Source organism: Passer domesticus, chromosome 3, assembly GCF_036417665.1.
Source record: "Passer domesticus isolate bPasDom1 chromosome 3, bPasDom1.hap1, whole genome shotgun sequence".
NCBI lineage: Eukaryota > Metazoa > Chordata > Aves > Passeriformes > Passeridae > Passer > Passer domesticus.
The window spans coordinates 11,162,329-11,177,975 of record NC_087476.1 but is presented as its reverse complement, the minus strand read 5'-3'; the positions used below and the strand labels follow the sequence as shown (position 1 = coordinate 11,177,975).

The window sequence follows — 15,647 nt, the reverse complement described above, 5'->3', positions numbered from 1 at the left end:
TGCATGTATCAGAGGGCAGAATTTAGCCCTGTACTTACAGTAACTAGAAATTTCAATTAGATGTCTGGCACATGATGGACTTTAAATTGATTTCTGAATAAAAGCAAGCGCTTTACTGGCTTTTGCACTCAGCCAAGCCAATTGGAAAGAATGTGTAAACTTTACCTTTTGCCTACTCCATCTGCTTGTGCCTTGAGAGTTGCCTTTGCATAAACCTTACTTGGGTATTTGTTATCTACTCTACATGCACGCTGTGAGCTTTATTTTCCTTTCAACCTCAGCCACCATCGAGCCTAATAAGAACTGGCATTATGTTGAGTTTTTCTAAAATAATACAGGGGTTGAGGCTTATGTTTAGGGATGGCAGTAAAACCCAGCCAAAGCTATGTTCTGAAGAAGCTCAGGAAGGCACAACATAGACGAGAGGAGTTCAGGTCTGCAAGAGAAGTCACCCCTTCGGCTGCCTGGCAGCAAAACTTGGTGTGAAGGACTCGAGGACTTGCAGGGGGTATGTTTTGCTCAGTTTTCTCCCTGGCCGATGGCTCAGTGCTCCTCGAGGGTTTGGAGGCTGCGGGCTCTCCGCTGGCCCCCGGAGGGAGCTGCAGGCTGCCGCAAGCTCCGCTCCCGGGCCAGGCACCGGCCCGGGATGGGGATGGGAATGGGGATGGGAATGGGGACGGTGCGGGTAAATCACCGCTGTGACCAAACAGCCCGCGGTGGGAAAACAGCAATCCAAAAACCGACGAGGAATTCAAGGTCTTTCTCCACCTACAGCTGAGAATGTGTTTGATAAGCAACACCTAAAACATGTTAGGAAGGAGACAGTTTGTTTGCTTGAGTGTGACTTTCTTGGCAGCAGGATTTCTCCCTAATTTATAACCATTATGTAAACTTCTGACTTCCAGATTCACACTGTGAAAATATTCAAGATGAACTAATCAGGGTGGAAATCTGAAATTGTTTCTGCATGGTTTATATCCCCCATCTGGCAGCACAGAACAAACAGTACGACCCTGATGGTGTTTACATGAGTTACCTTGTTGGAGGAAATGATTGTACTTAGAAAATTGTCCTGACTCAAGAAATGTAACAACTTGTTGGCCTAAGCAGGGCTTTATATCTTTTCAATCTTCTTTTTTTTTTTTTTTTTTTTTATTGTATGTGTTTGAGGAGGGGGAAGTTACTAACTGTGAATTCGAGCTTTCACACCACATCTGTCTTTTAACTACAAGACAAATTTTGGTTAAATGTTCAAAATTACAACTGGTCCCTTGGATTACACTCTATCGAGATCAGTACTGGGGAGCATTCTCAGAAATCCTGATTATTATTCTTATTACCTATTCAGTGTGACTCTTTCAGTCTCTAAAAACTTGGCTGTCAGCAGTTTCAAGTGGCTGTGTAAATGCAGTGTGCTTGGTCAAAAAGCATAAACGTGCTCTGTGATTTTCATTTTGCTGCACCCTTAAGTGGAGTTTCGCTACAGCAAAGTTTATTATGGCCAGTTTTCATGGTATTTGGTTGGATTTGCAGTTCTGTCACTCACCAAGGTTTTCTTTTAGGAAGAGTTAGAGAATAGAATATTCTCTCTATATATATAGGAAGAATATATATAGTATAGCTTGACAAACACTAATAATGATAATAAGACAAATTTGTCTTTGTGAGCTATGGAGTTTTCAGCAACTTTAGAAGAGAAATTTTGTTTTAGTCATTGCCTTGTAGTGCAGAATATTTTACATGTTTGTAACAGAGTCTGAATCTGCATCCAGAAGTGTTTCAGAAAAAACATAAATGCATAACATTATACCGTGAGAATTCATAACCCTAAAAGGTAATTGTTTTCATTACAGAGTGGTCATTTAAGTTAGAGTTGTTGCACAAAGTTATCATGGGGAAGACAACAAGTCTTTTTTTTAAACCTAAAATAAATGAGGTCTTGTGTAGTGAACCGTTTAAATTTTTTGGCTCTAGTTTGTATTATTCTGTAGTTTTCAGTTGGCCTTCTAGTGATCACTGTGAATTAATGGGATATGACTCTGTCATGTGAGCTTTCCAAAAAAATGATGGAATTACATTAAATTTATTTTACTATGAATTCCATCTATGTTCTCCCAGAAAAATTCCTGGGCACAAATGATTTTAAAACAACAAAACTGGCTTGTCTTTCAGGCTGAAAATTATTTTCCAAACACTTAAATTCATAATTAAAAAGTGGGTTTTCTTTCATCCTAATATAAGGAGCCAAGAAAATGAATAATTTGCATTAAAATTTTGGCAGTCTTTATACAGTTATTTCTTACTCCAAATAAAATTTATATACTAAATGATTTGCATTGAAATTTTTTTATGTTTCTTAGCTTGAAGGTTTAAGATGATTTGAACGAAAACAACATATCCAATATCCCAAAGTGACTTTGCATTAAGACCTGGTTACTAAATAAATTGTATATTTAATTTGGAATTTTTAAAAACTTTTCTTTTAATGAAAGAAGTGTTCTGTGTTGGAAGGAGCTGCTGCTGTATAAGGCAGTAAAAGAAGTGGATCCTATAGCAAAGCAAAAGTATCATTGACACTTAAGGAAACAGAATTAAGGTCAAATAATATAAAGAAAAAAGGGGAGATTTTAGACATATGAAAGAAAAACTTATTTCCTGAATGCATTGTAGTGCTAGAGAGAGATCTCAAGGGTGTTTGAACATGACAAACTTTAGGAGCTGGGAGACGTGCAAGGACATTGTGAGCATTTTAAAAAAACATATCCAGTTAATTTAAAAGATCGAATTACGTATTACTTATTAGAATGCAAGGAACTAAAAAGAAAAGATATTTTTTGGAAGTACTTTTTGTCTTGTTCATAGGTCTAATGTGAAGAGTGCAGTTTTTTGGTTTTAATCTTTTTTTTTTTTTTTTTTTTTACAGACAGCTGAACGGCAACTTATTTTGAAATTTCAAGGGCTATTTTAAAGTACATAGTTACCAAATAGATTTCAGATTTGTTGACATGAATACTCTTATCATTACTTACAGGAAATATATATTCTATCGGGAGAGAAAACGTGGTGAATGTTGAATAATATCTAAAATAATATGGTAGAATGAGTGTTAATTTCAAATCCTTTACATGATGAAAAAAAAAAGGGAAAAAAGTGAAGGTAAACTGCTGTTTAACAGCTTTCCACTGTTATATAAACTTTCAAACAACCATGAAATGTAGGTCTCTGGACATCACTTAAAAGAACCACAAATAAACAGAGGGTCGTACCACACTTCTGTTCCCTAATGTGTAACTAAAAGGTTTAGCTAAGAACAGAAAGTGTCTAAAACTCCTTTTTGTTTATCTACTGCCTTGTGTACCATAAACACAAATAAGCAAAGCAGGGCTAGAAAGGGGAGGCAGGATGCTGCCTGCCTGTGAATAAGGCATGGAGGAGGTAAAAAGCCTGTTAATGTCTCTGGAGGGTCATCTTACCTTTGTGCATGCAGCAGGCTGGGACATTTATGTAGCAAAGAATCACCTACTTAAAATATAAGGATGCTGCACTTAACACTCCCTTACCAGAACATCTCTGGGGACTTGTATATCTTTCATGGAAATTTGCTGAAGTGTGACTGTTTAGCAATTACTTGGGACTTAGAAGAATGGTGTCCTTTTAACAGAGCAAAACACAAGTATGGCTGTTGTGTCTAATGTACCTCCAGCCTGCAAGGCTGTATCTACTTCAGGCTTGCTGTGATCAGGACCAGAAATTTGTAGTGGTCCTAAATCATACAAAATTCCTCTGAAACGGAGGGTGGCCCTGTAAACGCTGGAATTTCCTCCTGTGAGGAAGTGGTGGTACTTCTTTGTTACTGGTGCTGCATGTGCTGAGCTGAGGAGAAGGGTCTGCTCCTGGGCAAAAACCCAGCTCTGGTGATGGCACAAACTCAGTACCAGAAAAAAATAATCATCTCTTATATGCACTGGTGTAAACTAAGAATTATGCAAATTATCCAGAAGTATACCTGGGCAGAAGGATTTCTTTTCTCCAAAGACAATACTTGCAATATTCTTATCCTTGGACACCAAAATAGTTTAAATAAAATAATGCAAATAAAACCTGGAAAAGTAATTTTATTTGAGTTTTGATGCAAAACTATCCAACCTTTTCCATATCCCTCATTAAAAAAAAATAATTCTCTCCTTTCGGGATTTCATTTTTGCTTTTGTTTTAGCAAATAAAATGTTTAGGTCAGCACAGTGATGAGCGACAGCATAAATACAATGCTCACTGAATGTAGCACATTTAGGAGAATAGTGGGGCCTCTAGTTCAGACAGAGTAATTAATATCTATTGGGGTATAGGCTTCCTTGAAGTATTCATTATGTGAAATGAGGTACTTACATGTGCAGCAATTAAGTTGATATATATGTGTGTATTATTTATTTATTTGTGTAATGTGTGTGTGATAAATTACCAGTATGTGGACATACTTTGAAACCTGTTCCTAATCTCAGTGCTGGTCATGTAACCCAAGAAGGAATGAAGACATAGGCTCGAGTGATGATGGTTATACAACATCCCAACAAGAGCAAGATATAGCACAAATGTCATTACAGCCCGGGGCTGCACACAAAATGTTGGGAGTACTCACGGGTTTCATTCGGGTGGTAAAAAAATGTGTGCGTGTGTGTGTGTGTAGCAAGGATGAATCAAAGGATCCATATGCTCCCTTTGTTCCCATTTACAGGAACATTTCATGGCAGGAGCTCACTGGTGGCATTTCCAGAGCAATGTGGTAGGTGGGAGACTATGCAAAGGGTTACAAGCTGTAGAATGAAGTCAAGAGCCTGCAAGCGACCCAATAATAATGCAATTTGCAGCAGGAGTATGTACAGGAACAGAAAGGAAAAAATATATTCCCCATCTGGGCAGTTATTGAACATTTTTGACTGTGGAACACGCAAAGTGGGGTGGAGCAGAGATTTTCCTGGCTTGCCTTCCACATCAATCAGTTTGTTGGGAATTGTGCACAGCAAACACAGTTGTGCCACTCTGAAAAAGACAATGGATCAGAGAAACAGCAACAACATTTTTCCAAAATGACTGGTGGTTCTAGGGTCTCATTGGACATACTTTGAAGCTGTCACACTTTCAGGAAGCACTGAAGCCCTATTCTCTGAAACTCAGGCCCTCTCAGTCAACTGAGGGCAAAACACATTGTGTTTAGGAAGGCTTTGAGTGAGGGACATGAAAATCTTCATCCGAGATAATTGTGTTTAGGGGATTTCTGTCACTGCAGTAAACAACTGTGGGAATTCAAATCCTCTGTTCTTGTTATTGATGTAAGTGATTTTCAACCAAAACAGAGAAATAGCACTACATTGCAAAACAGCAAAAAAATTATTAAATTATAGATAGCCTCTAAAAGTTAAAAGTATTTAATGTATTGATTTCACACCTTTTCTGTAAGAAGTAATAACACCCACAGCCACTTTTTAGTCATGAGCATGATTTTCAAATAACATATATACAGGTTATACAGTATAGGAGATCTGCCACTGAAATGACTTTGTTTTGACTGTTGAATAGTATGTGAAAGGCTTAGGGCCCAAAATGGTACCTTTCACTTCTCAAATGCTTTACAAATGTTTTTGTGGGTTCTCAAGACTGTAATAGAGTTTCACTTTTTGAAATTCAAGCTATTTTTTCTGATCAAAAACTAAAAAAAAATTAAACCAAACCTAACCAAGCCAAAAAACCCCCCAAACCCAAAAACTGGTGTAAAATATTCATGTCTAATCTAGAAGACCATATTGGCCCAGGGCTAGCACTGGAGGTTGTTGAATTTTCAGTTGAATTGTTTTTTTTCAAGAAAAAGTAAATTTTGTTGACATTTTTTAATTGGTAAAAAAAAAGCCAGGAAAAAAAGAAATTATTCTAAGTATCAAGGTTTCTTTTCAAAAGAAAAGCCCCACTTGTCTGCTTTTGGTTTTTCTTCCTTTTCTTTTTAGAAACTGAAAGCAGTCAAACCCCACTTTTATGATCAACGAAAAACAGAAAAAGGGAGAAATACTTTATCTTTCAAAAATGTCATCAATACATTTAATTATTACTGGAAGCTAAAGTCTCTGAGTGCTTGAATATTTTTCTTTTCCTTTCTTTCCTTTTACATACTTTTGTGTGTGTGTGTGCGTATCTGCCTTCACAAGGCTGTAAATTGTGATTAATCTCCCAATCTATCACCAGGATTGAATTACACTTTGTACTGTGCTGCAAGACTAATTAATTTAATAGTCTTATGTAAGTGCAGTCTAGATGTGGTAGTTTTGAGCCTCCTCACACATTTTGAGACTCCAAACTGAATCTGAAACTTTTTAGGTTCATGTTCTGGACAAGCCTGAGAACGTGCCAGCTCTGGCTGCTGTGGGCTGTGCACGCTTAGCTCTGCCAGACATTATTTGGGTTAGTCAAGCAGAAGAACAAGCACACATGTTCCTTCCTCACCCATCCTCTCAATCCCATGTAAATGCCCCATTCCTAAGAGATCCTTTCTTGACTATATTGCTATAACTAACCTAAATAGACTTTCCAGCTTACTGTCTTCTCCTCATGGTCCAGACACCTTCAGTTCTTTGAGCTTTGAGAATGGTTGGGCCAGAAGCAGTAACAGCTCCTCTGGTCTGTTATATCACTGTAGTTGTTTTATGTGCCAAACTTTAAGGAGCTTAAAATAGCACAGTGACTTGTGAAACGTTCTTCCTCATCAACTCAGAGAAGTCACCAGAGAGGTAGAGGTAGGACTGAATTGAACCCAGAGTATATTTTACTGTACTATTCCTATGAAAGCAATGAAAAGTCATACTATTGGAAGAGTAAAATTCTTTACTCAGGGAAGGAATTAAATTCCTCTTTCCATGCAAAAACGTGCACGTGTGCATCTGACCTTTTTTTTTTGTAACACAGATGTATATTCTCTCCATGTTCTGATATCCATTTTCCAAAACGACAGAGCTGTTTTTGTACTTATTATATTCTGTATTTTCTAGCATTGCTATTGGCTTCCTGCCCATTGTGGATGTCTATTTGCACTTCTGGTTTTGAGTGTGCAATTTTTATTTTCTTTTTAATTTTTTCTTTTTCTAATTTGCATACCAAGAGCTTTTACTCAGCTAGAAATCCTGACCTGGGTTTTTCCACAGCCCTGAAACTCATGAAGCAAAGAGGATATTCATGACGTGAAGACAAAAGCAGAGCTTCTAGAACAGACCAATGGATGTCTTCACCCTCTGTACATAGCTTCAAGACAATGAGGTGGATTCTGAAGGTATCCTAAGCCAGTTTGGAAGGATTCCTAATTTCTCTGAAAGCTAAATTAGCTTCCTTGCACTGTCATGGTAAAACCAATGTCATCTAAAGCACAGGGATACCACTGCCTGGGTTATCTCAGCTGCATCAGTCAACAGCTTTACAATTTTGACATTTGGGAGAAACAGTTATAAGATTTTAATAAGAGCAGACACTTACCACCCCCAGGTAGCCAAATGGGCTAAAAATATCCCTTGTTTTGGTATTCCTAGGTTCTCTGAGGTTAGTGATATGTTTAATATGCTGTCCATTTGAATACAGGAACTCCCTTGACAGATTTTTGACAGTGGAGAGTTTTGTTAATGGTAAGGTTTGAATCAAGTAACATTCCCACTCAATCCCCTTCTTTAGCTGTCCTCAACACTATATAGCTTACATTTTGTTCATAAAATAAGGGGCAACAAAGATTCCAAGATTTGCAAGGTTCTCTGTTGTTCTTTATTTTTAAAATAGAACTATTTCCCAATCATTTTTTCCTATTAATTTATTCTGCTTAAGTCAAAAAGCCCCAAGCAAGCAGCCCCCCTCAAAACTAAACGCCAACAAAACCCCACAACAAAACTCTTTGTATTGAAGAATACTCTATAGCACTCATGAAGTTTTCTTTTTAGTGTTCTCTAATTCTCTTATATTCCTTTCTTACTGATTATGGCTTCATGCCCTTTGCTTAGTAAAATGTTCAGGAGCCCATGATGAATGACAATGGGCTGACTGTGGGAACTGTGGCAGAATATGGGCCTTCATTTCTTGTTCCATGTTAGGAGCTGTACTCGCAGCAGCCACACTGCTGAAGATGTAATTGTTTCTGAGAGATGAATGTATGTCATTTGCACATCAACTTTTTTCTAGTAGTCATGTATTGAACATGTAGTGGAAGGGCTAGATGGGAAAGAAAAAGTACTATTTAAATTTATATTCAACTTTCTTCCCTTGCATGAGATGCATCTTACCTTTCATATGGAAAATGTCTACCCCAAACATTCTTTTCTCATTCCTAACTGGGATGCTCCAGAGCCACATTTTCCTCTAATGGTCCAACTGGTTAATCTCGTGAGTTAGTTAAAACATCCCTGTTTACTTTAGCAAAATGAAAGCTTACTTTGTCAGTGGACTAAAGGTCCAGGAAAGTGTCCTCAACATTGGTCTGCGGGTACAATTGCTTTTGGGGAGGTTCAACAGCAGAGAAGCTGGATGGAGACCAGCCCTCCCTAGGTGGAGACACACTTACCTGAGAGGAAATGTGGACAACAGACAGAGCCCAGTCTTTTCAAGCTAAACAGGTCTATGATTGTGTATGAGAGAGAGGAATTAGCACAGAGCAATGAAGATCTGGAGAGCAAAGGCCTGCGTAGTCCCTGAACTGAAAGCAAGGCTCGGCACTCTGACAAATCCCATCATGTCTGTATCAGGTGCTTTCACAGCACTGCCCTATGCAGTGTGCATGCACTTCACAGGGGTTTCTGCACCCCATCCACAGCTTAGCCAGCGTAAGCCCTAGAGAGAGAGTCTGCACATGTTTTGGGAATCCCTGGAGGTACCTCAAACAGTTGTGCAGCAGTGAAGCATATTTGTGTAGAAGCCATATGATGTCCACAGGTCAACTACTATTTGCAGTCAGGAATTTACACACAAGGTTTTGGTATTCCCACTGTTACTCTTATCCCCCAGTCAGCTAGTAAACATTCTGGAGTTTTAAGTGCTTTTAAAAACCCAGATATTTCTAAGTTTTTAAAGTGGAGTTTTATGTGGGGGGAAAACCCCTTCTGGATATTTCTGCCACTCTTTTCTTTCATGGATTTCCTTTCACTTGGTAGGGTTTCTGGGAAGAGGCATCCAGAAATACAGTGTTCCTGTGCTGAGGTGTCTTAGTCATACAGGCTAAGTTTATACTACAGAGCAAACAGTCCAAGTGCCTGTTCTCCAACCACAGGGCCAGCTGGCATTGTCATGACAATTAGATATTACTAAGTTTTTTTATTTCCAAAATGTGGACTATTTCAATCTGCTTGTTCTGAGTGGTCATTCTTCCATATTAACTTCTGCACTGTGCCAGGAAATTGTTTGGGAAATGCTAGGTGATTTTAACAAAACCATGTCAGGGACCATTCTTACAGTTTAACCATGTAAGGGGCAGAGTTGCAGTGCCCAGAATATTCCCTGGCATACTCATAAAACAGGACTATTGTATCCATAACTGGCAATATGATGCCTTCTTGCTTGCAAGCCAGAATTTATTTTTGGCAGTTCAGTTCCTCTGTATTAGAATTACATTTGAGATAAAGACTAAAACAAGAACGCAAATTAACAGACTGTTTATCCCTCTTCAGTATTCACGTGTTTTGGGTAAGAAATTAGAGGCTGCCCTTTCGATTATTTGAGGTTTGATTTATGTTCTGAAGTTATTTGATCTGCTCTATTTCATTTTTCATTTTAAAATAGACCCAAAGACCCTGACCCTCTTAAAAAGAAAGAACATTAGCTTGTGGTATTGCTGTACAAAAAGTAAACAGCCGGTTTTATGAGGAAAACGTCTTTGGGATGCATAACTATCGCATGCCAAAGACTGAATGTGGGATGCAGTGTGTGACAAAGACGCAAAATGAGGGACACACAAAAACTATTCATCCAGTATATTTAAAATGTGGTGGGATCCAGTCCTGTAGTATAAATAAGTCTTGTTCTAACCTCAAAATAATGATTCTTTATTTCTGATATAAATGGTTGTCAACAAAAAAATTGTGGTATAACTTGTGTGGAAAGCAGGAATCTGAATCTAAAATTAGATGCTGGAAAGGAATGTCTAAATATATGAGGTCTATATATAGATATATATATAGATATTTATATCATACCTATTTAATTCTTGTTGTTGTTCATTAAAGTCTTAGTTTAGCAGTGGCAACTGATTATTTTACTTAGTATATCACATATTTTCATTGACTCCTCACTTATATAAACTGGATGTCAATCTGAAATCAACCTGTCAAAGAGGAAATGAGGGACATGTGAGGCCACTCTGATTTCCACCAGTTGAGAACTTGGATTTTCTTCAGTCCTTTTTAATTTTTTTAAAATCTTCTCTTTTTTCTATCTTTGTTTTTTCCTCTCCTTCTCATTTTAATACAAGATAGCACTTTAAATTTCCAGCAGCAAACTGCAAATAAAAACCGGTAAGCCAGTTATTTTATACAAAGATTGTTTAACAGTGTTACTCATTGTTATGAATGCTACTGTACCTAGTTGCTTGACTAAAGGAAGTCAATCAACTGGAAGACTTATTTATGTGCCTGAAACCTTGATGTAAATTGGAACTTGTAAGGAAGTGCTAATGCAGCCTCTGTTGTGAGATAAGAGTGAAAGTGTGGTTAGTCATGTAGCTAACAAGCAATTTCTGTGGCTGTTTTTACTGAGTTTATGGATTAAAATCCATTAGATGTGATAGTAATGACCTGCTTCTAATCCAGACAGATTTTATAGTTGTTAGCACCTCTGACTTTAGTGAAACAATTCCAGGATCAATGTGATGCAAATGAGAAGAAAATCAGGCTGCAAATGCTGCAGTTCTAATGAAACCCTTTTCCCTGATCCTGTCTCTGACCTCCCATACTTTATCTTCCAAGGATCAGCTTTGTGGTGTTAATTATGGGGTAAGTAAGCAGTTACTTCCTAGAGCAAATCAGCAAAAGTCCAGGTTTGCTCTAGAGGTCCCAAAGATCAGAGCTCTGTGTTTCTTCAGGTTTCAATTTACCAGGCTCAAAACACTTAAAAGCACAAGGAGGAGAGGCTGGGGAGTGATCGGTTTACAAGTGACCTGGGAGTTCAGAGTCTCCATCCCGTGAAATTACAGCCCATATAATAGGTCTTGTGCAGACAAAACTGCAACAAATTAACTCTAGCATCTTTTTTGGGAGGAGAAAAACACCTCTGCTTTATCAGCAATTCCCAGGTTGCCCTTCACTGCAGCCCCAAACTCCTTCTTTCCAGGAGAAATATTTTGGGCATGACACACATGCTTTGCTATTCTGCCAAGAAGGTGAACAGCATTTACCAGAGTGCCTTGGTTTGGGTCAAAATTCAAACTCCAGCCCTTCAAGAAGTGACGAGCACCAAGGACTTGTCTTACATGTGTACTTAAACCAAACCTCATCAAGCTCCATCTGTTACCACTCATCTGAGTTCCCACCAAGTTTTCATGGTCAGAAAACTCTTCTGTGACCAGTATGAATTTAATGGCATGGTGTTTGAAAGACTTAGTGTAGGGTGAGCAGTGTTTTGTCATCACACATCATTCAGTGTGCTTGATGCCATCTTATAGGTGGGTCTGGGAATGTATATGTGTCTACATTCTGTTAACCTACACCAAAACCATGACTGTAATGACTGACATATCTAGAGGAAATTGACAGAGACAGGTCAGAAGCATTGGTCTGTAACAAAAAGAATGTGCTTAAAAATGAAAATGTTATCTGCAAAAGTGGCAACACTTTTGTTAAGACTTTCAGAAAACATTTTGTCAAGTCATGTTCATTTTTTGCTACCCCACATTTAGTTTTGCAGAGGTCAAGTCTGAAAAATATTTTATAATTTTACTGTGAGATCTGCCAACTTTGCAAAACCAGGCAGTTTTAATTCTGGGAATGAAAATTTACTGTTAGTTCCAGCACTGAATCCCATTACTTCTTTTCAATAAACTTGTATTTGTAGCTAGGATGTGCTGCAGCAATCCTGAAGTTAGACTGCAAGCCAAGATTCAAGGAGGTTAATTTCATCTCTCCAAGAGAAGTACATTCAGAGGTGTATATAATCTGTAACAAGGAATTTAAACAAAGACCTTGGAGATTAAAGCATGTTGCCATCTCTGAGATTAGCAGTTGTTTCTAGGCCCTCACCTACTTGTGCAATATCCTTGGCAGGGTTCCAGAGGATAACTTCTTGCCATATAAAAATACCATATAAATAACATTAGGAATATGTTTCGGTGGGGCTTTGTGCCAAGGATGAAATGTTGTCTGGTGTTTCTATGTGTTTGGGGAGCAAAAAAGGACTAATTCTATTTAGAAAAACATTAAGGCCCAAAAGGACTTAGAAGGACTTAATTGCTGCATTTCCCTCAAGGTACACCAGTCTGTTGGAACAGCGAGGTGAGCAGAAGGCAGAGTTGCACAGAAATAAGTTGCCCTTTTATGCAGGTGTTGAGAACCAGAAATATATTGGAAATTTTGACCACAACTGTGTAGATGCAGTGAATGTGCTTATCTCAAATCAATCAATTATTACAACTAGATGATATTTTGCACTCCAGACATTTGAGCAGAGTTGTTAGACAGTCAGTTATATAGGTTTTGTGACTTCTTACTATCTGTACATGTAGACACTAAAGAATATGCATGCTCTCAAAAGTCCCCACTGGAGGAGAGGTGAAGGTTGTACTTTGGCATGTAAGACAGCCATCTGCTTCTGCAGAGGCAGCCTTTGTCTGCCTGTTGGAGACATTTAGAGGTGGGGTAGGGGAGAGAAACTTTGCTAATGAAACCAGAACAGGATATCTCTTGCATGATAGTCATGCTGTGCCTGAGAGTTCTGCAGAGTTCTTTTTTGGACAGAGAGAAAGATCAAAGTTGCTTGGGAAATAAGTCCAGTGGATGACACACCTGATATGTTGTAAACAAATGGAACAGTCAGAAAACTTTACAGAAGATTATATTCTCACTCTGCTATACATGCAACACAGGATTAAATCTATGTCCTAGTGGAGACCTGATTAGCAGACAATGGTGAACAGTCCTCCTGCCAGCTGAGGCACAGCCCTGCAGGACTCCCTCATGCTCCTTGGTGCCTTGAGAGAGCATTTCTGCAAACTCGGGCTTGTGCCCAGATGTTGGGAAAAAGTTAGAGACACTTCCTCAAACTTCCCTTGATCATTTCAGCCTGCAAAATAGACCTGAACATCATATGCTAGCTCACCTTGCACCTTAGGAGCCTGAAGGACTTAAACCCCTGCCATTGAGGGAATTGCAACCTTGTTTTAGGGCTGTAAATTTTTGCAGTGTCTGTAAGTTAGGGTTCAGATCCAGAATGCTGACCTGAGCTTGACATGCAATATAAATGTATCCTATGATGGGTTTATAACATCCTGAAGTCTGTTGTGGTTGTGGATCCAGACTGCAGACTTTTTAGCTGTATCCTAAGGTTTCATTTTTACCAGCAAATTAAACAGGGCACAGGCACAGACACTAAAACTCCATTATCTGTAATGTTAAATGGTGCCTTGCCTGATTTTGACTCAAGATAACTAGCACTCTCCCTGATGATTCCCAGGTGTGGTTTGAGGATAATGTATGGGATAAAGATATTCCCCATGTTGAGTCTGAGTGTGGCCACCTTCTTTTGGAGGTAAAGACAGATAACCATATCATGCTAAGTTAACTTTGGGGTCACACTATCATTTATTTTACTGGTGTAGATCCTCTCAGAGGCTCTGAGAGGAACCCATTCTTACATGGCCTGGACCCCAAGCTGGTGGAGAGGCTGTTCTGTTGCTTGGGACAAGATAAAAGCCTCTCCATGGGAAGGGTGCAGGGGGTGCTTCCACACATGCATGCCGTGAGGCAGACTTTACACTGGAAATACAGAGCAGCAATATGATGGGGCTGTTTGCATGGAAGAGTCTAGACTGAGTTAATGCCTACTAGCTTCTCAAGGCAATTTCTCTGAGGCATCCCCAGAAGCTGATTGCAAACATAGGTGTGTATTAACTCTATTTTCTAATCAGTTGCAGAACACGTGCTCTTGATGGTACACTTTTCCTGGTAAAATCTTGAAAAGACTGACCTGTGGTCTCTGCTTCAGCAACAAAATACACCAAGGATCATGAAGAGAAAAAGAGTGAATGAAAGCACATCAGTACCTCATAATCTATTATAAAATATCATATTTCTGCCTAATGTGGCCTGCAGTTACTATCACAGTTTTGGATCCCCTAGCTGTCACTACTAGAAACTCATCTCTCTCAAACCATTAAAATAGAAAAGAACAAAAGTAATCTCCTTCAGAGAAATTATTATGATCAAAAACCAGACAGAGAATAAAGTCTTTGGCTACTGGTGCTGTTCCTTCTCTAGCACCTCTAGTTCTGTGCAGGACTTGACTCTAAACCAGGACAGAAAATCTACTAAAATCTGAATATATGATTAGGCTGAGAGAAAGAATTTGGATGTACTGATACTTCAAAGAGCACTCACTTTTTTCAAAATGCTTCCATGGCTTCAATTTTCATAATTTTTAACTGACCACTGCTATAATTATTTACGCAATCAGTTTGACAAATTTTTTATCTGCTTTGCAGTTCTTCTTCACTTGTCCTTGCTTACAGTGTAATCATGAGAACTCTTTGTCACAAACATGCAGAAAACAAAGTTAAAGGATCTTCTGTAAAATGTCCTCTCTTCACTTTAGCAATATTACTTTTTCTTTACATTGTATGAACATTCTTATTTGGCTTCTATATCAGTATTTTGACATGCAAATATTTAAAATAAAAATGTTTCAAGGCAGCTGTCAGATACTTAATAAAAATATTAGTTCAGGTTACACATATTTAGAGCACTGAAAACATGGGCTATGAGAACTGAATTGAGAAAGAACGTTTTAATTGTAAACTAGTGGTACAGAAATTTTAAACAATAGTAATGAGACCCAGGATATAGACATCTTGAATTCTGCAACCCCTATTAAGCAAAGTACAGCCAGACGCAACAGTTAAAAATATGTAACCACACAAGTTCCCCATTTGCCCTCTTTTATTTGCCCTGTGTTTTCAATTTGTAATGACAATTTTGTATCAGAACAATAAACCAAGAGGATCATCTTTCTTTTGCCAGCTGTGACCCAAATGACTAGATTTGACTGTCCCACGAATGGAAACTGACAAATGAGACTTCAAAAGACTTCCCATTGCCAAGTTTAACAAAATTCTGCTATCTTTTAACCAAATATTTATGTATTACATGACTGTGCTTTATTATATTTATGTATTACATGGCTGTGTCCTATTAAATTTAAGTTTCCTCTGATCAGCGATACTCTCTTTCAGTGTCATTTGTAATATTTGGTTTCAATTAATATACATGGGACTGAAAGAAATGCACAAAAGCTTGTTTATTTTCCAGCAGTTGATGGTAACTGATTAAATCATTGCACATGGCATGGTCTCCATCCCCTGTTTGCTGTACAAGGCAGCTGGCAAGCCGCACCTGTCAGCCTAGGAGAGAATCTCATAAAGCTGCCAGTAAAACAGT

The 15,647-nt window shown here is 38.4% G+C and overlaps 1 long non-coding RNA gene across 2 annotated transcripts; it reads left to right on the top strand.

Moving 5' to 3' along the window:
- The first annotated feature begins 378 nt into the window (after nucleotides 1–378).
- Nucleotides 379–15,422, top strand: LOC135295983 (uncharacterized). Of its 2 annotated transcripts, XR_010358022.1 has the most exons (3): nucleotides 384–508; nucleotides 4,733–4,780; nucleotides 7,185–15,422. It is a non-coding gene; the product is annotated as an uncharacterized LOC135295983 (long non-coding RNA). The 2 variants fall into 2 exon arrangements; XR_010358021.1 differs by lacking the exon at nucleotides 4,733–4,780 and having other exon boundaries at nucleotides 379–508.
- The last annotated feature ends 225 nt before the right edge of the window (nucleotides 15,423–15,647 follow it).